Source organism: Bombyx mandarina, chromosome 23 (assembly GCF_030267445.1).
Source record: "Bombyx mandarina strain Sakado chromosome 23, ASM3026744v2".
Classification (NCBI taxonomy): Eukaryota; Metazoa; Arthropoda; class Insecta; order Lepidoptera; family Bombycidae; genus Bombyx; species Bombyx mandarina.
Genome location: NC_143229.1, coordinates 8416730 through 8434177, shown reverse-complemented (window position 1 = coordinate 8434177; position 17448 = coordinate 8416730). Strand labels below are relative to the sequence as shown.

The following is a 17448-nucleotide window of genomic DNA, read 5'->3' as shown; positions in this document are numbered from 1 at the left end:
GCTTTGACCGACTACCTTTCAGAGGATACTACTTCCAAATCATCTGTTCACTAGTAAAAATAACTTCACATCACTTTATTACTAAGTCTAATTCCTACATTACAATATGAGTAGCGCGCGTTCGCGTTTAGTTTTCACTGTGTCCCCGTAACCTCTAACGTCAAATGGATAGAGCAATAAAAAAAGATGAGTGTATTGCAAACATGCGTATATTTAAAGGCGGTTCAGACAATGCTAATTATTCCGTCGTGCTTGGCAATGAATAATCTAGAAACATTACATAATTAGTTATTAATTCAAGAATTTAATTTCGTAAAAGCGAGGCTGTGGGTGATTCGATTAAAACTTACAATCTCGCACCGCGTTTTTCGGAACCTCTTCTTGAACGCACATTAACATTCGAAGCGCGTTTCTGAGTGCGTTTGGACGCCGTATAGAGGGTGGTGGGAGAGGTTCACTTAAGCCTTTTTATTGGCATGTAATCACGACACTATTGTTATTACAAAACTATATAACGAAACGAGTTCGGCGCGTTTGTATTAAACTACTTTACTTACAGTTGGTAGGTACTGGTGGTAGCACCTCTTGTGAGTCCACTCGGGTAGGTACCACCACCCCGCCTATTTCTGCCGTGAAGCAGAATGCGTTTCGGTTTGAAGGGTGGGGCAGCCGTTGTAACCATACTTGAGACTTTAGAACTTATATCTCAAGGTGGGTGGCGCGTTTACCTTGTAGATGTCTATGGGCTCCAGCAACCACTTAACACCAGGTGGGCTGTGAGATCGTCCACCCATCTAAGCAATAAAAAAAAAGTTTAAAGCTACGGGTAATCGAATTGGAGGGAATGAGTACATCTAATAAATTTTTAGCAATTGGTTATCGGAATTATATTTTATTGCTTTGGACGATTGACTAGCGACAAATCTCATGTGATGGTGGATCATTACTGTCGCTCATCGACGCGAACAGTACCTAGGATTATATCCAAAGTGATACCTACCGCGTCTACTACTTTCAAGCTTCATTTGAAAATGGCGGACATATCATAACCCTTAGGAAGTGTGAAAGTAGCCTCGGTAATCAACAAATTAAAGAACGGATGGTTAGCGTGGTATGGACATGTGATGCGTAGAGAGAAGATGTATGTGACTAGGAGATGTATGGAAATGGTAGAGCAAGGTAGAGGGGGAAGAGGTCGACCGAAGAAGACATGGATGGAGTGTGTGAATGACGATAAGAGAGAGAGAGAGAGAGGACTGAGTGTTGAAATGACGGCCGATAGAAGAGAGTGGAAAAGAAAAATTTAACTGTGCCGACCCTACCTAGTGGGATAACGTAGAGAAAAAGCAGAGAGATCATAAGCCTTAAGAAATAGATTATATTTCTGATTTTATTTGATGAATATCAATTTTAATTGTTATTGTTATTTAATTAAAAAAAATATGTTTGTCGTTTCGTGAATATTTCAGGAAGATATAGATATAAACTCGCGTTTCCTGCACCCTTACTTAATCGATGGCGAATGTCAATTAGTTGAAACCGTACCGTAATTATAAACTGATCTGCAACTTCGATTAGTTTCGTGCCGACGTGGTGCGCCATTTCAATGCTACACCGGGGCTGTCGACTGCAGAACGAATTAAAAGTAACTCATAGTTGCATCAAGATCGACTTAGAAAATTAGAAAGTTTATTGATTTCAAAATACTATGTTATTGGAAGTTTGATTTGAAAAACAGATTTATAGATACACTTCGCACAATGTATCAATCTATTAAATATTTATGTTTAAAAAAATTCTTTGTCATGTCTGTCTTTTATTTTCAATGGACCTTCACAATTTTTTCTTCTTTAATACGCAAAGCAAACTACACTAACAGAGATATAAATTCGAACATAACTCAAGAACGAAGGGATCTACGTGCATACATTCTAAAATTTATACCTAAAGTATTTTGTAACAAAAAATTTACAAGCTTTGTATCAAGCAATCCGATAGATTAACGTCGCTGAGTCTTACTTTAAAATCGTCAGCCCTATTCGTACGCGACAGTTGGCCACCGACCAACGCTGTGTCGTTCACTGCCCACTGACCATTCAGTTTTATTTTATGTTATCATCAGAACCTTCCCCGACAAATTACTCGAGAGGACTACAACTTAATTTGGTATAGTATTCTTATCTGCTTATTTGTGCCTCAATTTCGTTCCATAATGTTTCCGTAATTGTTATAATACGAAACTTGAATGTAATTATGTGTACGCAATTAATGCCGGTCTCGTTAATAGTGATGAGATTTAAAAATAGAATGTGTTTTAATTTTTTTTTTGTTTTTTTGTAGAGACTATGGGTCGATTTAAACGCTTATGGATAATTTTTCGAAACTATTGAGATTATTGTGTGTATTATTGTTTTATTGCGTGACGTCGGGTGAACTTAGTCACGATCTACCCGGTGTTAAGTGGATGCCCGAGCTAATAAACCTGAATGCCGCTATCAACCTCGAGACATTAGGTCTATTTCTCAGTTGTATTTTAAATTCGTAAATTGTGTTCCTTGCGATTTTAATTTATATTTTTATTATCCGATGTTATTCGTTCATTGTGGAAATCGTATTTCATTAAAGAAAATCGTATCTGCCTGCGGGATTTCAACGCTGGCATAGCAGTCGCATCGATCGATACGAGCAAGCCTAGCGTATTATTCTTTAAGCTACAAGGACATCGAACATGTTCGTTGCTTCACATTAAAACAATTACAATATACTAGTGGTCCCCTCGTAGTCGAAGTTCGACTATAATTAATTGAAATTATAAGTCTGTACACTATTATGATTCTATTGTCAAAGACTATATATACGAGTATTATACTTCCATAATCACAGATTTCGCCAAGACTACACTTTAGACAAATATTAACAAAGACACAATATTACTCTCAATTTGACCAGACTAGAAGCAATAAGAAAAATTTGACAATAAATAAATAGTATGCGTGTGTGAGTCAAATACATGGTAGGGTGTGTAGTTTTATTTTTTTATTGATTTAATGTTTTTTTATTCATAATTTAAAAATATATTAACATTCTGCACTCCTTCTCTATATTCTCTATAAGTGTGTGAAATTTCATACTCCTCTGTTCGCGCAATTTTTGTAAAAATGGATACAAAGTTTTTGCTTCACGTATTAATATATAGATTTATTCGTGTATATACTTTATATCATATTTCATCTGACAATTGCTTATAAACTGATCGATAAATATGTTGTCACGTTAATGTTTTCCATTCGACACTCTTTGAAGTAATTTGCGAACGGATCGAATGGGGTAAAATAATAACGAAAATCTGAATACATCCAACCACGTTACGTATGTATGCGGGCGCGGTTTATTATGTAAATGCGATCCCTCATGTATTTTGTTGATAAAATTGTAGGCGCCTTATGGGCTAGGCAGTTGAGATAGTTATCTATACTCACGCATCTACATTTATAGTCTACATGACTGGTGTTTTCTATTTTATGAGAATCGCTCTAACATTTTCATGTGCTTATGCATGAAATATACGTTTTTTTTTTGAATTGCACATCGAATTATCAGTATCATTACCATACATGACAGATCTTTTTAAATAAATATAGTAAATCAACAAAAGGAATCCGCGTGCAGTTTTGTTGTAGGGATCTTTAGTTTAGCTTTTGTTGTAGGGGGAGTTGTACTGGTGGTAGGATCTCTTGTGAGTCCGCGCGGGTAGATACCACCACCCTGCCTATTTCTGCCGTGAAGCAGTAATGCGTTTCGGTTTGAAGGGTGGGACAGCCGTTGTAACTATATTTGAAACCTTAGAACTTATATCTCAAGGTGGGGGGCGCATTTACGTTGTAGATGTCTATGGGCTCCAGTAACCACTCAACACCAGATGGGCTGTGAGCTCGTCCATCCATCTAAGCTATAAAAAAAAAGCTTCGTTGTCATCTGTATTGGTTTCACAATATACCTAGTCCGCGTGATTTTGTTTATCATAATTCAGTCATATTAATGCGAGCGAACGTACTCGCATTAATCCAATACTATGGACACGAATCTGCGGCGAGCGTGCCATTCATAGCCTATTTACCCCGACAGCGGTTTCGCGTGTCCCTCGATGCATCTAAAATTTCCCACACGCAAGTAATCGAACCTGAATATGAACGCATAATTGCTTATTTGCCTCATTTCAAATTCATTCGCGAACGATGATCCGCTTAATACCGCGCTGTATGCAACGTCGCGCGATCGAGGACCGCTTAATCCGTAACCATTCGTGTATTCGAGAGTTGGATAGATCTGTTTGGAGTAATTGAGTATCGAAGTTGTGTTCTTTCTCGAGAAAAAAAGTCTTTTAGTTTTCGTGGGACAGTTTCTGTTGTACCGGTTTTGTTTTAAGGAAAATGCAATTCACTTTGTTATGTTTATGTCAGTTTAAATTTCTTCTTTTGTTTTTATGTAACTTTTAAATAACAATTTCAAGCACGTGGATTCGAATTCAAAGTCTCACAAAGTTGTTGATAGTATTTTAAAAATATATTCTCAATTTAGCTAATATTTTAATTGTTTGTTTACAGGTAAGAGTGCTTGCTGCATTAATTCAGTTTTATTGAAACTGCACCAGGTAAGTAACGTTTATGAGGTATTTCTGAGGTGTCTTTTAAATGGCTTAAAGTTGTTAGAGGATTGTTTGGAAGTAAAGCAATTATACCACCGTTTGTGTAATGTGCGTTTAATAATTCTTCTATGTAAGGATCTATGTAACATACAAAAAATATATAAAATTCCTTTCATGTACCCACTGCTGATTGCAAGAAGTAAAGAAGCTTTTTGATATTATTATTATTACTATTACAATACTACATTAAGAAGCTTCAATTTTTTTATCGCATCGTATCTAAATTTAATGTTTAAAGGAGACTGAAACGATTACATACATTTTTGGGCCCGAATGTAACGTGATGAAGCTAATATGAATTAATAGATTCAGATTTATTAGTACCTTGCTGAAAATTATAAAAGTTTTCTCAATCTGAGAGCCGAGTTAATAAAGATTTAGTAAAAGTTAGGTTATGTTACAATCTCTTTAAAAGAGCTGAATAATAACTTATTTAAGCATAAGTAAATGTTTATTATATCCATTGGATAATCTTTTAAATGTCATATTATGAATGAATATCAATGATATATGGAATATTCAATTGCTATCCCACAATTCACGCGATCCATAATTTCAACAGTATCCAATGCAACAATTTCAAGTCAAACGTGTGGGCGATCTTTTTTTTTTTTTTTTTTTTATTTTTTATTGCTTAGATGAGTGGACGAGCTCACAGCCCACCTGGTGTTAAGTGGTTACTGGAGCCCATAGACATCTACAACGTAAATGCGCCACCCACCTTGAGATATAAGTTCTAAGGTCTCAATTATAGTTACAACGGCTGCCCCACCCTTCAAACCGAAACGCATTACTGCTTCACGGCAGAAATAGGCAGGGTGGTGGTACCTACCCGTGCGGACTCACAAGAGGTCCTACCACCAGTAATTACGCAAATTATAATTTTGCGGGTTTCATTTCTATTACACGATGTTATTCCTTCACCGTGGAAATGAATCGTGAACATTTGTTGAGTACGTATTTCATTACAAAAATTGGTACCCGCCAGCGGGATTCGAACACCGATGCATCGCTAAACACGAATGTACCGGACGTCTTATCCGTTAGGCCACGACGACTTCTAAAAGACTCTCTTCGGTGTCCAGTGTAGAAGCAATTGTCGTACAAGGCTGGCAGAGTTGGAATCCGTAATAATAAAGCAGTGATCGTTGAAAATATAAAAATAGCCCGATAGATACACACTCAAAATGCGTCGAAGATACAAACCGAGTAGAGCAAAAACTAACAAGCGCCAAAAATAATTGTATAATCTATGAACAAATGTCATGTCAGCTTACTGTCCCAAAGTAATGAACATTTTCCAAATAAGATATGACCTAAAGGTCTCTGATATCAGGTCATAAAAAAATAAATAAAAAAAAAAACAGCTTACTGTCAAAGCTGTCATCAAAAATACAATCGATTTTAATCGATTTGAAATCGATAATCATATTACTTTGTTAAGTAATAATATACTTTTTCTTCATTTATGTACATAATCGCAATTAAATCCGGCGTATACCGTACTTGTATCCAACAAGTATAAATCGCTCATTTAATTCTGCCGCCTATTTCTGCCGTGAAGCAGTAATGCGTTTCGGTTTGAAGGGTGGGGCAGCCGTTGTGACTATACTGAGACCTTAGAACTATATCTCAAGGTGTGTGGCGCATTTACGTTGTAGATGTCTATGGGCTCCAGTAACCACTTAACATCAGATGGGCTGTGAGCTCGTCCACACATCTAAGCAATAAAAAAATATAATAATAATAATTACTTTGCATTAATTACCTAGTGCAATGTTTTTCTTTTTATAATCCTGTAATCGATTAATTAAATCGATCACACCGTTATACCGACAAAAACTAACTTTCTCATTTTTCTCCGGTCCCAGAAAGAGGATTGAGGTGATTTTTTATATTCTTATATAAAAAAATATGACAAATTTTTTAGACTACATTCCAAGTTATTACATTTTTGGCCCACGATTTTCCGTCTCCTTTCGAATTGGCCAAGAATGAGAACAGACGTGCGCCAAAACAAATTGATGCATGCGCCCGTAACGACCATTTGTTTGATGTTTAATAAGTACGTTGAATCGATAGAAGATTGTTTACAAATACTTTCGTTAGATACCTCGTGAGATACTTATCGTATTTATTTCGTACTAAAGTGGAACTTGAGGATTGTTCCGTGAATCTGTGTCTCCTGTTTTTTTTTAAAAGTTAAGGTAAATATAGGTCACGAGCATTTTCTGATCAATAATTATCGTGCCCCTCTGGACTTAAAATTCGTCACTCGTCCACACTCAAACTCATGTTTAAAGTTTTAGTGTAGATTTGATTGAAATATTTATTCGAGCTTTAACGCGCGTTCGCAATTTTGTATTCCTGGAAACGTATTTATTATAGCTCAAATATTTATTTTAATGTAGTCCTTTGATAGAACTATCAGAGGACGACATTAATGAAATGTGTAGGCAGTTTGGGAGAACTAAGAGCGTCCGAATTAAGAGGGTACTTTGATAAATATTTACGTAGGTGTTTCGATAAAGTTTAGTTTCGTATTTTCGAATATTTCGGGTGTAAAACATACGAAAAGTAAGATTAACCGGGTCGCATGTATGATTTATTCTATGTATCATAATAAGTATTTATGATTCTTGTTTTGCTTAGAAGTGTGAACGAACTCACGATCCATATTTTTTAATTTTTTTTTATTGCCCTTGTATGCAGACGAGCATACGGCCCATCTGATGTTAAGTGGTCATCGGAGCTCATAGACAACAACGTACACGCCGCCACCCACCTAGTGACATGAGTTCTAAGGTCTATCGTTCAATGACAGCTCTATCGTGGTAGGTAGGTAGGTGGTAGATACCTGTGGGTGTTCACAAAACAACTTACCACCAGTATACGTCAATTGTTCTCAAAAACGAATTATTTCCTTAGTTTGAATTAGCGACATCGATTCACACCGTTGCTCAATTACAATGCACAAGTTTTGCGCAACTCCTTCCGAACATTCTTTATAAAGAACATGCGAGTGCCGTTTATTAATTCCACAACGTATGACAATGCAAAATATGCAAGTGACATACGTATAAAACGGACGTGTCCACATAAATGTTTCGCAATAGCTGCGAATTCAGCGATATTGCACAAGAACAACAACATTGTATTCGGTAACAATGCTCTGGGAATCTCAACTAACAACGTCGAAACATTACCGTAATGTTTGGTAAGCTTATTTAATGCATATAGTGTTTAAATTTAATTTAAATGGGACTTTCTTCACTGACGTTTTATTTATGTTTTTATTTATTTATTAAGTTGCACCAACAAAATGATCATCGATACAAAACATTGAACACTTAACAAAAGTTCATGGCAGATGTCACCTCAATTGTAGGTACAATCGACAGTGCATTTACAACAAAAAGAAAAAAAAAATATAGAACTAAGATTTGATTACATTTAATTGATTGCTTTAGATTATTTTTTCCCTAAAAATGTTCTGATTTACAACGGTCTAAAACGCGACAATATATTGTTGAACGGACAGTTTCGACATTGCCGATATGTCGAATATCTGACCTCGTGGCCGCGATAAAAACGTTATTTAATACCGTCATGCATCCGCGGAATAAAAATGTATCAAAAAGTGAACTATGACGACTTGCTACAAACACATGTCGGTTGTAAATCAAAAACAAGTCACCTATTTAGCTATTAATAAATTTAACGCAGTTTTTTTCAAAATCATTTACATATTACACTAGTTTCACATAATCTTTATGGATTAGTAAATTTGCTTTTGAAAGTAATAGAATATCTCTCGAAATCATAAAAGAATATTCGAAAATCAAAGTGGTTTATACAATCTAAAGATGCCTTTAATTCGTATCTCATAAGTGAAAAAGAAACACATAAATAATAAACGATTTGAATGTAACTAAATTTGAAACACGTTTATCATTTGAAAATTTTGTTGGAATAAAAAGAAAATCTCGTATAGACGCTTTCGCTTTTGTAGTTGTTGCCAAGTAGCTCGGAGTTCTTAGCGTCCGTGTGTTACGGCTGTAAATCTCTGAGGGGCCAATGAATGAATTGACACAATAGTGAGAAAAAAAAAAAACACTAATTCAATTTAAGATTTGGATCTTTGACGGCCATATAGTATTATTAGAGCTATTTGTAAAACAATGTTGTAATGGCAAACTATTACTTTGTGGTCGGAGCGCGTGAGACGTTTTGCTTTGTTTAAAAAACGTTTAAAGAACTCACTCTAAGATTTATGAATAGAGCTATATCTATTTTCGCACGAATTAGACGTTTGATCTTCACTTGTTAAATGAGTGGTGTGTTTTCAAGGATCTGTTGATACTATAAAAACAAAGAGGTTTGAGAATACTGATGCCACTAATAATTGTAGGTTGTTGTCCCTCAATAAAATAAAATAAAAACTATATTGGGCAGTTTAGGCCCGCTATGTCATTTATTATTCACTAGCTGACCCGGCAGACTTTGTAGTGCCTTAATCGATAAATAAAAGACACATCAAGGGGACACATCAAAGGAAAAACAAAATTGTTTGTTTTTATATAATTCCGAGCTTTTTTATATTTTCTCACCTTTTAAACCTTCCCTGGACTTCCACGAATAATTCAAGACCAAAATTAGCCAAATCGGTCCAGCCGTTCTCGAGTTTTAGCGAGACTAACGAACAGCAATTCATTTTTATATATAGAGATTATCATTTTTAAGCAGCCGTGTGGAATATTATATATAGTCAAATAAAGTAGGTATTATTATCTTATTAGAGTTAAAATGAATCTGAATTTCGCCATAACGTCAATCGAATGACTAAAACAAAAAAAGATGTCTTTAATTTTCACACAGCAGTTTTCAACAATAATGCTAATGTAATCCTGCATATTTATAATTACGGGTGTGTCAAAGTCAAAATGGATACATGTTTTAGCGGTGTCCTAAACAACTGAGTGTGACTTACCGAATGCCCGCGTTAAGGTGCGTCCACACGCGAACACCCCATTAGTTCGCCAACAATATTTCATATGGCCTCGTATAATATGCGAGTGACGTGTTCGCATTTATGACAGTTTGTCACGTGACATAGAAATATTGTATGTAACCATCATTTAGATCGAAGCAAATTGTGAACTATTTTTTCTTCTTTCTGAGAATTTAATATAGGCAAATTGGGCACATTGTCTCTACTGATATTTGGTTGCACGTTTACAAATAAAATATCCTGCAAATTTCTGCCCCGAAGCAGCCATACGTCCACACTGTGTATATTTATGCCCTCCATTAATCACTTAGCACCAGGGCGGTCTGTACACCCATATTATTAATAATAAAAACAAAATAAAATCTGTCGGTAGTTATGTTGTTACCTAGTCATTGTTCACGAACGACTTTAATTATGAAAGTACAATATCGTGTGATATCTACGAATCAAACTCGTAACAATTTTCTGTAATTAACAAGACAATAATTCGAAGTATGAAAAGCATTATTCCACAGTATTATTAGACTAATTATACCTCGATACTGAAGTAATGTTTAGTGTTTTTTTCTAGAAAGAGCCATGAAACTTACAAAAATCTAATAGTAAACGTGAATTTTGCCATACAATTTAACATAATTTTGACCAGAAACAATGTTGATTTTTGTTATTAAAGTTTCATTCAGTGCTTTGAGAATATTGTATGTAAGTTCCATTGAAACAGATAGTATACATTTTTTTTTTTTTTTAGTTGGGTGGACGAGCTCACATCCCACCTGGTGTTAAGTGGTTACTGGAGCCCACAGACATCTACAACGTAAATTCGCCACCCACCTTGAGATATGAGTTCTTAGGTCTCAGTATAGTTACAACGGCTGCCCCACCCTTCACCCCGAAACGCATTACTGCTTCACGGCAGAAATAGGCAGGGTGGTGGTACCTATCCGCGCGGACTCACAAGAGGTCCTACCACCAGTACATTAATTTTATTCACTCACATTCGGATATTGGTGGGCAGTATGTACATATGTTGCCGTCAATTGTATTAGCTATACATATCCGACCCAGAAGACGGAGCAAAGCTGTCGTCGTCCGAAACATTTGTTATCGGATTCGCCGGATCTCCTTTCGGTCCTTTTAGGCCCTTCAAGCACTGGTCACAGTTTTCGTCGAACTCGTCGATTCGACGAAGACTTCGACTAGTGAACTAACCTATAGACTCAACCCATTGCGTTTCTCGCCGGATCTTGTGAGTGGGTCGCGATTCCGATCCGGTGGTAGATTCTGCGAAGCACTGCTCTTGTTAGGGTTTTGCTGTTAGCGAATTCTCTGAAACGAAGCCCGCGAGCTTACCTACCCGCCCGCCCGTAGATTGAATAACCCATTAGGCTACCAGTGAATAGGTAGAGGAAACAATATTAGCCATATTTGACTTTGAATTCGGGTTTATTCAACACAATTAAAACACTGATATCTTATACCTTTAAACGAGCAATTCTTGTATATATATATGTATATATAACCTGAATCTCGGAAACGGCTCCAACGATTTTCATAAAATTTAGTATACAGGGGATTTCGGGGGCGATAAATCGATCTAGCTACGATTTATTTTCAGAAAATGTTGTTTTATTCGTGTTTTCAATAATCAACTCTTCCCGACATCTATTGGCGAATAATAATACTATTTTTCTTAATTGAGGGCAACTAACTGCTTTAAAGACACAACAAGATGGCGTTATCACAAAAAAAACCGAGCAATGCTCGGTCATCATCTAGTAATTATTTTAAACCACTATCGAATGATTGACCAGTAATAAATATTAAATTGTGGATACCCCGCTATTTCCCGTAAAACATGCACCTATGACTATATTATATACAATGGCAATATTTAGAGAGCTTAATAAACATTGTGTAGCAAAAGCTGCTTTCGTTTTTATTGATCGTTTGATAACGTTATCCGCCTCTATCAGTAACGCAAGGGTTACTGTTTCGTTCTGTGATATGAGCGTTTTATCAATACAAATCAAACGCATTGTGTTCGTTTTGTACTTTTAGTGTTAAAGTTACATTATTCTTTTAACGTATCCATAAATTGGAATAACCAAACATTTTACGTTATGATAAAATTCCCTGTTTTCATTTTTTCAAAGTTAGCAAGAACTGTTCGTTACTGACACGAAAGCCTGAAATCCAATTAGCATAAAACTCATACAGGGCCTACATACGCTCACGGGACACGTGGAAACAGGGACGCGAAACTGGAACGAAAACTACAATAGTTAGTCTTGCTCTAACTCGAAAGCTGATTTTTAAACTAGCGCGAGTCGACTCATACCACCCGTATATCAACGCGATGCGTATCAGCGTCGACGGAAACAACCTAAAGCGACAGTAAAAAACATAAATGTCAGTGTGCGAGGAGTAACCATAGGGACGGAAGTGAGAGGAAAGAGGACAAAAAACCATTGTTATACACCTGCTGTATGTCACCTGGTGGGGTCGCGTGCATGTTTCATTATGTTTTTGGTAGTTACAGTCCTAACTATGGATACGACAAGCGAATTGTGTTTGTAATTTTTTAGAAGCCAAATGGTCGTTTTTTGGTTTAAATTTGTTATGTTTGCCTTCATGTATTTTAACTATGTTGGGGGGTATCTTTCAGATCCGTATCATTTGAAAAACACTTTTTGAAGTCGTTATACCAATGCGATTGGAAATTCACACTTTCAATATCACAAGGTGGCCAGTTTCATTAAAATTTTGACATCTATGTATGTGATTTGGTGACCGTGTAACATAAACAATCAGCCCTATCACATTTCAGTGAACAAAAGGAAATCACAAAGACTAGCTGTTGTTCCATTTCGTGTATTAATGTTGATATTGTTTAAATAAATCTTTTTAGATAACGTAACACGTGTAGAAAAAATTGATGTAAAAAAGATCATCACGATAACGCACGTATACCGTCATGACCTAATGAGCGACACGACCGGTGGACTCTTGTCGAGCGATTCGAATATGACGGGATTAAAAAATCTGAAAGTTGAAGTCAAACTTTTTAAGAAAACAGAACGTACATATGTACTCTCCACTGGTTTACGAATGACCTCCAGGACGAAGAAATAGTGTTCTGTGATAAAATGAAACCGATAAAATTGATAAGTTTGCCTAAGCACCATTGGGAGGGCATATTGTGAGCCCTGGCAGGTACCACCATCTTGTCCATTTCTACCACGAAGCTAACAGGGTGGGGCGGCTATCATACAATTCAATTAAGATTTTTACATCTCAAGGTCGGTATAGGCATTCTTGTTGTGATGTCTATATACTCCAGTAAATACTTAATGCCAAAGAAGGTCTGAGTCATCCAAGTACGCACTTAACCAAAACAATTGAGATCTGACGATCCCATGTCCCAATGGCCGCCTTCACGTTTTAATTTGAATTGGCGCATCAAGAGCACGTAAACTTAAAGCTGTTCGAATTAGATTACGACTGAAGCTGCCAAAGCCAATGTCGATTCAAAATCCAACACACTCCAATAAGAAATTGTAATTGCGAATCGTTATCACACGCTATAAAAATGTTCGTTACAGAAATCAGAATGGCCATTAGTACGCCATTATATTCAATAACTCACTTGTCGATACGAGCTCAGTAAGAGCGTTAATGTTCATTTGGAAACAATGAAATCGAACCTTGCATTGCTCGTAACCTGTTTCTGAGAGTTTGATCGTGTTCCAATTTTCATGTTTTTACTGACGTTCACCTTCAGAGGTTGGGCGTCGCGTTTTCTTCTAACGTAAATCTTGTTATGTCATCTTTGAGATATTCTTTGACATTAGTAATGAAATTCAGTCGTCGTTAAACAAAGTTTCGATCTGTGTGCTTAGTGCGAGCTTTCTAACGTTCTCGAGAGCGTAAAAGCTAACCCAATTTTGTATGCAGTTGGAACAGCCATTCCATACAAATATGAGCTAACTTTTACGCTATCGAGAAAGTTAAAAAACTCGCACTAAGCACACTGCTAATTATTTCGTGTGAGAACTGTATGTGTCCGTTTTGTTCATAAATAGTCCTATATGCTGTGTGTATTGAACTTAGAAATTGTTTTTTTTTTTTTTTTTTTTTTTTTATTGCCTTTGTAGGCAGACGGGCATACGGCCCACCTGATGGTGAGTGGTTACCGTCGCCCATGGACTTCAGCAATGCAAGGGGCCGAGCCAAGCCGCTGCCTACCGTTAAGTTAAAACATCATTATTCCATTTTTGGGTCTCAGATTTGGGTTAATGGAGCAGCGTTACGAGAGTTCTTTGACTTCGGACTCGTTAAGGTCCGTTGCTTAGCGTACATGACGACTATGAATGAGTAGAACAACATGTTAGGAAATTAGTGTTTTGTTATTTGACGTGGCCATGTCAACACCATAGCAGCAAGAAGTTGAAAGTTACATAAACTCTTTTGTCATTAATGAGTTTTATCAGTCTATTGGCAGTACTGAGTTTTTTCCTTTCACTCGTTTTGAAAATCGTATCGAAATACATATTCTGTTTTTAAATCACGGATTTCGTTTTCCAAATTATTGTTTTATTGCATATTATATTTTAATCAGTGTAGTAATTTAGAATTAGTAATCAAATCTATTCGAAAATGGGGTGTTCTAAAACGACATCATATTTCACTTATTTTATAATGAATATTACAACTTTGGATTTCGTATTTTATTCTTAAACTAGAATAACCAGATTATCTTGATCTTATAACATATAAAAGTAATGAAATAACCCAAATAATGGTTGCAATCTACTCAGTGGGTCGTGATACTGATCCGGCGGTAGATTCTGCGACTGCTCTTGCTAGAGAGCCAGTGTTAGCAATTTATCTCATGTTTTTTTACATACTGGTTACTGGAGGCCATAGACATTTACAACGTAAATGCGCCACCCACCTCGAGATATAAGTTGTAAGGTCTCAGTATAGTTACAACGGCTGCCCCACCCTTGAAGCCGAACGCATTACTGCTTTTTTTAAATTATTTTTATTGCTTAGATGGATGGGCGAGCTCACAGCCCATCTGGTGTTAAGTGGTTACTGGAGCCCATAGACATCTACAACGTAAATGCGCCACCCACCTCGAGATATAAGTTCTAAGATCTCAGTATCGTTACAACGGCTGCCCCACTCTTCGAACCGAAACGCATTACTGCTTCACGGCAGAAATAGGCGCGGTGGTACCTACCCGCGCTGAGGTCCTACCACCAGTAACCCGTGACCTCACCTACACATCCGGGCGTAGCTGGAATAGCCTCATAGGCTACCAGCGAATAGATAGGGAAAACATAATAATAGGGCAATAGGTAAACTTATTAACTTATTACATGTGTAGCTGATGGGGAAGTTACTGTAGCAGTTAACGGCAGTATCTGGATAGAACTTCTCATTAATAGTCGTCTGACCTAAATCAACACAGCCACATTTGCTTACACGTCTCTATAGACTATGATTGCGCACTGAAAACGCAATGTTCCACAGTCAGGTGGCCGTAATAGTGCGATCCCTTTGATCTTGTAATATCTGTGTAATCTGCGGGCAGTGAAACGGACCTAAAGTATTTTATTTACCGAGATACCTCACTCAAATGTCCGTAATCCGCAAAGAGGAGGCCTGGTACACCGCAAGCGCTTACCGACTCTCTCGCAACTTTTGCCTTGCCCGCTGTCAACTGAGGCCCTCCACAAATTATAACGGTTTAAGTAGCATTATTCGAAATTGTTTTATTTTATTTTTGTGTTCGATGATCTTTGCGAAGTCTGTGAAAGGGAGACGTGAAAAAAGAATATCGAGTTAGTTTAGAGCAAAACATTTTTTTTTTTGTAATAGATCCGTAAACCGTAAAGTTTGTAACTTAAATTTCGTCATGTATGCTTTGTAGCCACAAAAAAAACTATGAATTTGGAAGGCTTTAGAGGAAGAGGTAGATCTAAGAAGAAATGGATGGATTGCGTGAAAGACAATATGTGTAAAAGGGAAGTGAGCGAAGAAATGGTATATGATAGAGGAGTATGGAAGGACAAAACATGTTGCGCCGACCGTAGGTAACTAGGAGAAGGGCAGGAGAATTATGGCTTTTTAGACACAAATCAAGAATCATGAATAGTTTCGATTTCTTCAGGATTCGAAGTAATCATATAATGATATGGATCGTCATAAATGATGATTTTGGGAAGAGCTTTTACCAATCAGAGCAAAGATTATTTGAACATATGTAAAATATGAAGACTTTTCGGTAGCAGTTAGATTTGTAAATGTCAAAACTTACGATAAGTCTCACAAAAAACGGTTTTTCAAATAAGCAGCTTAATAAAAATAAATTAAAATTCAGTTAAAAACACTGTACCTTCGTAAAAAAAATCTTATATTCTTTCAAAGTTACTCAGCATATTAACTTGATTGTACCGGGGCTAATTTAAAAACCCCCGAGGCGCTTTTTCTTCCACGGGAGGCTTTTAAGGAGCAGGGGTTCCGCTTAAAACGTTGTAGAAAGCCCATAAGTTTCGGAGACCCTCCTAACAAAGTTCACAATGTACGTATGTATCTATCTACCTACTTAAGTACGTGTGGGTACCAGGTGAATTTATGATTTAATAATTATCTCTTGTAAATTTCTACAACCATCGTTATACGGACTGTATGAGATAAAGTAGTACGTTTAATCGGATTGTCGTTCTTTAAATGTAGTTAGTTATACCTTATATCTTACTGGTGGTAGGACCTCTTGTGAGTCCGCGCGGGTAGGTACCACCACCCTGTCTATTTCTGCCGTGAAGCAGTAATGCGTTTCGGTTTGAAGGGTGGGGCAGCCGTTGTAACTAACTTGAGACCTTAGAACTTATATCTCAAGGTGGGTGGCGCATTTACGTTGTGGATGTCTATGGGCTCCAGTAACCACTTAACACCAGGTGGGCTGTGAGCTCGTCGTTTGAGCTGTGGTATAAGCAATAATAAAAAAAAGCGTGTTCTGATTATTTGACTCCATTTTCATATTGCTCACATTTCCTGACTTTAATTTAAATCAAACATGAAAGCAATCAGACACTTCTGCTCTGCCTCAATAGTTTAAGTATCAGTCTTCAATAATATTGAAGCAATATTTTTATTTATTGCTGTGATGGGTGGACGAAGCTCACGGCCCACATGGTGTTAAGTGGTTACCGGAGCCCGTAGACATCTACAACGTAAATGCTGCTACACACCTTGAGACATGTGTTGTAAGGTCTCAGTTTTAACAGTACAAGGCTGCCCCACCCTTCACACCGAAACTCATAACTGCTACACGGCAGAAATAGACAGGGTGATGGTACCTACCCGTGCGGACTCACAATAGGTCCTACCACCAGTGTTCTGTTATATTTTGGCGATTTATAAAAAAATATAATTTTATTGGAGAAGCAATGTATACTTATATTGTTGTTTACATAATATTACCGTCTCGATACTCTCGATCCACAAGTATAACACATAAAGTCGCATCGGAGTTTCGTTGACCGGAAGTGCTTGCGGGCTGGAAGCGCGGGATTTGACCGGAAGTTGCGCAGCCCCGGGTTGATGTGTTAAGCTTTAGTACTGGAGCTTAACGGAGTTATTAATTAATGACCGCAAACGTCCGGCCTCTATCAAACGAGCTGGATTTTTGGACCTTTTGCAGACAGCGAAATTTTTAAGCACT

The 17448-nt window shown here is 37.0% G+C and overlaps 1 protein-coding gene across 1 annotated transcript in view; it reads left to right on the top strand.

Moving 5' to 3' along the window:
- cpo (RNA-binding protein) overlaps positions 1 to 17448 on the top strand; it is a 195470-nt gene that overhangs the window by 19930 nt on the left and 158092 nt on the right. The window lies entirely within an intron of this gene.